The sequence below is a fragment of the Eriocheir sinensis genome, unplaced genomic scaffold (genome assembly GCF_024679095.1).
Source record: "Eriocheir sinensis breed Jianghai 21 unplaced genomic scaffold, ASM2467909v1 Scaffold788, whole genome shotgun sequence".
In the NCBI taxonomy this organism is placed as follows: domain Eukaryota; kingdom Metazoa; phylum Arthropoda; class Malacostraca; order Decapoda; family Varunidae; genus Eriocheir; species Eriocheir sinensis.
Window position 1 is genome coordinate 32,172 of NW_026112151.1, and position 6,829 is coordinate 39,000.

Sequence of the window (6,829 nt, forward strand, 5' to 3'; positions counted from 1 at the left end):
GGGCCATATTCTTAAACGTAAAAGAACATAAGAACGTAAGGAGTCTGCAAGAGGCCGGTTAGTCTATACAAGGCAGCTCCTGTAAGTCTAATCCCACCTTACCTCACTATCCATGTTAGATCGTTAAGTGGTTTGTTAGTTTGTTTGTTAATGGGTAGTCAAACAGCTGTATTACCGTTAGTTAGGTAGGTTAGTTAAACAGATAGTTTGATAGTTAGCTAAGCAGTTAGAGTCAGTTAGTTAACTTTACTATATTCTGTATTTATTTATTTATTTGTTTATATTATTTTATTTATTTATTTTTATTTTATTTTGTTATTTTGTTTTTTCCTTTTCTTTCTTTCTTTTCTTTTTTTCTATTTGTTTTCTTTTTCTTTTCTTTTTCTTTCTTTTTTCCTTTGTGTTTTCTTGCTGTTGGTTTTCTTTTTTGATGTTCTTTTTTGGTGTTCTTTTTTCCTATCATCCTTTTGTTGATGTTCGTTGGTCTGGGTGAGCCGCTTTCCTCCCAGAAGAGACCCGCCCATAATTTTGGAGATGTTGTTAGGGCCGAAAGGTGGATGATGTTTGTTTTATTTTATTTTCTTGATGTCGTTTTTTTCGTTCTTTTTATTGCTTTTGTTTTCTTTTTCGATGTTTTCCTGTTCTTTTTCTTTTTACTTCTTTTTGATGTTTTTTGTTGTTATTTTTTTCCCATCATCCTTTTGTTGATGTTCCTTGGTCTGGATGAGCCGCTTTCCTCCCAGAAGAGACCCATCCATAATTTTGGTGATGTTGTTTGGGGCCGAAAGGTGGATGATGTTTCTTTGTGTTTCTCTTTTCTTGATGTTGTTCATTTATTTCTGTTGCTTTTCTCTTTCGATATTTTTTCTGTTCTTTTTCCATATTTTTTGGGTGTTCTTTTCTATATCATCCCTTGTTGATGTTCTTTGGTCTGGGTGAGCCGCTTTCTCCCCAGAAGAGACCCACCCATAATTTTGGTGATGTTAGTCAGGGCCGGAAGGTGGATGATGTTTGTTATATTTTTCTTTCCTTGATGTGTTTTTCTTTGTGTTTTTTATGTTCATTTATTCATATCATCCTTTTGTTGATGTTCTTTGGTCTGGGTGAGCCGCTTTCTCCCCAGAAGAGACCCACCCATAATTTTGGCGATGTTAGGGCCTAAAGGTGGATGATCTTTTTGTTTCTTTTCTTGATGTTTCGTTTCTGTATTTTCCATTTTTCTGGTGTTCTTTTTTATTTTCCTTTTCTTTGGTGTTCCCATCGCGTGGATTGTCTACGACAGTATAACGAGCACCACAAGCCCGGGTTTATTTAGAGTTTGCTCTCCTAGGCAGACTGCCTACCACGGCTGACGAGCTCCACCTGCCCGGGTTTATTGTTCGGAGTTTGCTCTCCTAGGCAGATTGCCTACCACGGCTGACGAGCTCCACCTGCCCGGGTTTGTTGTTCGGAGTTTGCTCTCCTAGGCAGATTGCCTACCACGGCTGACGAGCTCCACCTGCCCGGGTTTGTTGTTCGGAGTTTGCTCTCCTAGGCAGATTGCCTACCACGGCTGACGAGCTCCACCTGCCCGGGTTTGTTGTTCGGAGTTTGCTCTCCTAGGCAGATTGCCTACCACGGCTGACGAGCTCCACCTGCCCGGGTTTTTTGTTCGGAGTTTGCTCTCCTAGGTGTATTGCCTACCACGGCTGACGAGCTCCACCTGCCCGGGTTTGTTTAGAGTTTGCTCTCCTAGGTGAATTGCCTCCCACGGCTAACGACCTCCACCTGCCCGGGTTTGTTTAGAGTTTGCTCTCCCAGGTGAATTGCCTCCCACGGCTGACGACCTCCACCTGCCCGGGTTTGTATAGAGTTTGCTCTCCTAGGTGAATTGCCTACCACGGCTAACGACCTCCACCTGCCCGGGTTTGTATAGAGTTTGCTCTCCTAGGTGAATTGCCTACCACGGCTAACGACCTCCACCTGCCCGGGTTTGTTTAGAGTTTGCTCTCCTAGGTGAATTGCCTCCCACGGCTGACGAGCTCCACCTGCCCGGGTTTATTGTTCGGAGTTTGCTCTCCTAGGTGAATTGCCTACCACGGCTAACGACCTCCACCTGCCCGGGTTTGTTTAGAGTTTGCTCTCCTAGGTGAATTGCCTACCACGGCTAACGAGCCTCACCTGCCCGGGTTTGTTTAGAGTTTGCTCTCCTAGGTGAATTGCCTCCCACGGCTAACGACCTCCACCTGCCCGGGTTTGTTTAGAGTTTGCTCTCCTAGGTGAATTGCCTACCACGGCTAACGACCTCCACCTGCCCGGGTTTGTTTAGAGTTTGCTCTCCTAGGTGAATTGCCTCCCACGGCTAACAAGCCTCACCTGCCCGGGTTTGTATAGAGTTTGCTCTCCTAGGTGAATTGCCTCCCACGGCTAACGACCTCCACCTGCCCGGGTTTGTTTAGAGTTTGCTCTCCTAGGTGAATTGCCTACCACGGCTAACGACCTCCACCTGCCAGGGTTTGTTTAGAGTTTGCTCTCCTAGGTGAATTGCCTACCACGGCTAACGACCTCCACCTGCCCGGGTTTGTTTAGAGTTTGCTCTCCTAGGTGAATTGCCTACCACGGCTAACGACCTCCACCTGCCCGGGTTTGTTGTTCGGAGTTTGCTCTCCTAGGCAGATTGCCTACCACGGCTAACGAGCTCCACCTGCCCGGGTTTGTAGCCGGAAGATCTCCGGCACCTCCGTCGGGGCCCGGAGGGACGCCGAGGAGCCCTGCCTGGAGCCCTCCATTCCTGCCATGCTCGCCAGGGAGACCTTGGGCTTGCTGGCGCTCCACACCCCCGCCGAGGCGAGGATGCAAGAACTCGCTTCTTAAAACTACCAGACTGGATTATAAAATTAATCATAATTACTGTGAAGGCGCCGGTCACCGCGTTTATCGGTTCAGGGATGGAAGACCGACGGGCCTGGGAAACGCGCACAAGCATCCAAAGGAATCCTCGCGACGGCTCGCGACGCAGCATCCGTTTCCCTTTTCTTTCTCATTCCAATTTTTCTTTTTTATTATATTTTCCTTCTCTGATTAATTGATGGATTGATTTTACTTGGTAGGAATCTGCTCACCAATTAACACCATTCAGGTGTACATTGCACCCACACACCTGCCGAGAGAAAACACCAGTGAGAGTGGTGACGCTCACGAGGACGGCTCGCTAGAGTTTCCTAACATTCGCATCGGGGCCCACATCTCTTTAGTCGTCCGTCTCTTTATTTTTATCTTCTCTATTTCATTCTATTTCTCCCTTTCTTTCATCCTTGCTCTCCATCTATGAATTTATTTATTTAATTCTCTCTCTCTCTCTCTCTCTCTCTCTCTCTCTCTCTCTCTCTCTCTCTCCACACACACACACACACACACACAGCTTTCGTAGGCGTTGTGGGTATTGCCAGGGGTAGTTTAATGACCCTGGTGGTAGTCTGACCTCCTATCTGTACTATGGACCTAAAAAAAACACTCATGAGAATCAGGCTGATCTGCTTTGACCCCTGTGGAAAAACTTGGTATGAGAGACAGAAGCGTCTGAGAATACCGGCCTAGGAGTTGTCATGTATGAGTCGAGTGTCCTCTTGTTGGGTTAAGGATATGCACTGTTAATTATTTGCTCATTTATTAGCATCACAGGAGGCGGCTCAAAGACAAAACAAAACACACTCACTAAAAAACACCAACCACCTCTCCCACTATCAGAAAACACTCACCATCATGTGTTTTTTTCTTTTTTTTTCTCTCTCCCATTTATATATTTATTTTCGCATCATAGCAGGCAAACACTAGCACACAGCACACACACAAAAACGATAACCACTTCTCCCACCATCAGAAAACAGTCACCATAATGTGCTTTTTCTATTTTTTTCTCTCCCATTTATCTAATTATTTTCGCATCACAGGAGGCAGCTCAAGGGTAACACAATAACACCCCAAAAAACTAAACCACTTATCCCACAATCAGAAAGCAGTCACCATCATGTGCTTCTCTCCTTTTTTTCTCTCCCATTTATGTGTTTATTTTCGCATCACAGGAAGCAGCTCAAAGGTAAAACAATAACACACAAAAAGTCTGTCCACCACTTCTCCTCCCACAAACACACGAAAAAAATAGCTGCCATCAAGTGCTTTTTCTCTTTTTTTCTTTTCTTTCATTGATTCATTGAGTTTTCACATCATAGGAGTTTCATTTGATGTTGATGAAAGTTCAGCATGCAGCTTTTTTTATTTATATTGCCATTGTGCGGAACTTATTCTATGAGTATGTCGGAAAAAATGACCGAACGGGTAAATGTTATGAAAGAGATGGGGAAGCAAAATGGGGTTCGATCCTTATGAGAAGAAAGTTTTATCTGCGAATTATTGGGTCTGGATTAAAGTCTTCTTCCACCTCTTCCGCTGCTTCCTCCTCTTCCTCCTTTTCTTCCTCCACTTACCCTCTTCTAGGTTCTATCTGTACACCTCTATATAGTTTCTCGTGGAAATACTACAAGAATACACAGTCGTTCCACGCACAGCATGATGACGTCACACTCTCATCTGACCTAAATCTCGGCTCCAGGGTTCCCATGAAAACAACAACAACTAAAAGTAAAGGGATGACTCATGTGTGACGAATATAATGCAAATAAAAGGTAGCGAAAACAAAGAACCTGATGTTAAGGGCCAGTCTTAGAGTCCGGTACAGCACGTTTGTAAGCTCCCCAACCGAACACAAAACACGACGAAAATTCCTTGTATAGTTTTTTTTTCCCCCTTACAGCAGAGGAGTCAGTTCAAGGGCATAAAAAAAGGTAACAAATGTGAAAAAAACACTATACAAGGAATTTTCGTCGTGTTTTGTGTTTGGTTGGGGAGCTTACAAACGTGCTGTATGTTTACGAAAGCGCGTCGCCTCCTCTGGCAATGGCCGCGGCGACTCTGCAGTCGCCGCAACCGTGAAATAGCTCGCAGAGGGTTTAGGGTCGGGGAGCATAGTTAAACTACTCCAACCGAACTTTACGACCTACTAACGGGGGGGCTGCGCCCCCATCGACCCCCTCATTCTAACCAGGGGTGGCTACGCCCACCCCTTGGACATGTATATGTGACCTATTTCAGCAAGGAGGTATTTCTCGCAAAACCGGCTGCAGCGTCGCCGCGGCTACGCGCTTTCGTAAACATTATCCCCTACTTGCAGGAGTAAAAAAAAAGTCCTTGAATTGGATTTTCAAAGCGTTTCCATGACTGTTAAAGGTTTGTAGAAAAGATATATGAAGAGATACTGATGTTTCATAAAGTAGGTAATGAGATACTGGCACGGACCTAAAACGAATCTTAACCCATTTCGGCGCCCGAGCTCACATACTTGACACGGTTTTCGTATGAGTTTTCGGTATTTCCAGGAGTATTTTATTGGTCCTAGTAGTAGTTTGATTCTGCTTCTGTACCATGAACCTGAAAACACTCTCATGAGAACCCAATTGGTCCCCTTTTTGGCCTTTGGAAATAGTTGATGTGAGGGGAAGTGTCTGCCAATACTAACCAAGGAGTCTGCAAGAGGTCGGTGGGCGTATACAAGGCAGCTCCCGTGAACCTGACCCCACCTAACGCCACTAGTCAATCCGATCTTCATAATCTTCACCCATTACTAGTCCACTGCAGCATAGAGGCCTTTCCCAACGTCCTCCACCTCTCCTAACCCCACCTAACCTAACCTAACCCCACTCTGATCTTTATAATCTTCACCCATTACTAGTCCACTGCAGCATAGAGGCCTTTCCCAACGTCCTCCACCTCTCCTAACCCCACCTAACCTAATCACTCTGATCTTCATAATCTTCACCCATTACTAGTCCACTGCAGCATAGAGGCCTTTCCCAGCGTCCTCCACCACTCCTAACCCCACCTAACCTTCTAACCCCACTCTGACCTTCATAATCTTCGGTCATGACTAGTCCACTGCAGCATAGAGGCCTTTCCCAACGTCATCCACCCCTCTCTGTTTGATATATTACTCCATCGTGCTTTGGCAAATACTCTTAACTTAATATAATCTTCATCTTCAGGCATTGCTAGTCTACTGCAGAACAAAGGCCTTTCCCAACGTCCTCCACCTTTCTCTGATATTATACTCCATCGTGGTTTGGCAAATACTCAAACTTAATCTAATCTTCATCTTAAGGCCTTGTTAGTCCAATACAAAACAAAGGCCTTTCCCAACGTCCTCCACCTTTCCCTGATATTATACTCCATCGTGGTTTGGCAAATACTCAAACTTAATCTAATCTTCATCTTAAGGCCTTGCTAGTCCAATACAAAACAAAGGCCTTTCCCAACGTCCTCCACCTTTCTATGTTAGGTGTTAGACTTCTTCATCCTGCTCTGGCAAATGCTCTAACTTTAGGGATTGACACTGTAAACTTCATATCGTCAGTCTATGGCAGAACAGAGGTCTTTCTCAATGGTCCATCTCTATTCCTTCACCTTTCTCTGTTTGATGTTAGATTACGCCATCCTGCTCCGGCAAATGCTCTAACTTAAGTGACTGCAATACTCTAATATTCACCATCGTAAGTTATTACTAGTCTACGTATTACAAAGGCCTTTCCCAGTTGTCTGTTCCTCTACCTTTCTCTGTTTGATGTTAGTGTACTCCATCCTGCTCCGGCCAATGATCTAATGTAATCTCTCCACCTGCTCGCCCTCTGCCCGCCCTGACGTGTACGTGTTCTGGGTCGTCACTGTTGCGTTGGCTGTCCTCCTGATGGCAGTTCTCCGCGTGCTGTGTCCCGCCGAGTCCATTTCTCGTTCTTGTTTGTTG

General features: G+C 45.2%; 2 long non-coding RNA genes across 6 annotated transcripts; one reads left to right on the top strand and one right to left on the bottom strand.

Annotated features, from left to right (window-relative positions):
* Positions 1–336: 336 nt before the first annotated feature.
* On the bottom strand, positions 337–2,667 carry LOC126994403 (uncharacterized). Of its 5 annotated transcripts, none has more exons than XR_007749109.1 (3): positions 2,545–2,667; positions 2,028–2,219; positions 337–1,566 (listed from the first exon to the last, which is right to left on the bottom strand). It is a non-coding gene; the product is annotated as an uncharacterized LOC126994403 (long non-coding RNA). The 5 variants fall into 5 exon arrangements; XR_007749107.1 differs by lacking the exon at positions 2,545–2,667 and adding an exon at positions 2,415–2,490 and having other exon boundaries at positions 2,028–2,284; XR_007749111.1 differs by lacking the exon at positions 2,545–2,667 and adding an exon at positions 2,220–2,346 and having other exon boundaries at positions 2,028–2,089.
* LOC126994404 (uncharacterized) lies at positions 1,642–2,664 on the top strand. Its single transcript, XR_007749112.1, has 3 exons — positions 1,642–1,735; positions 1,801–2,323; positions 2,519–2,664. It is a non-coding gene; the product is annotated as an uncharacterized LOC126994404 (long non-coding RNA).
* Positions 2,668–6,829: the final 4,162 nt, after the last annotated feature.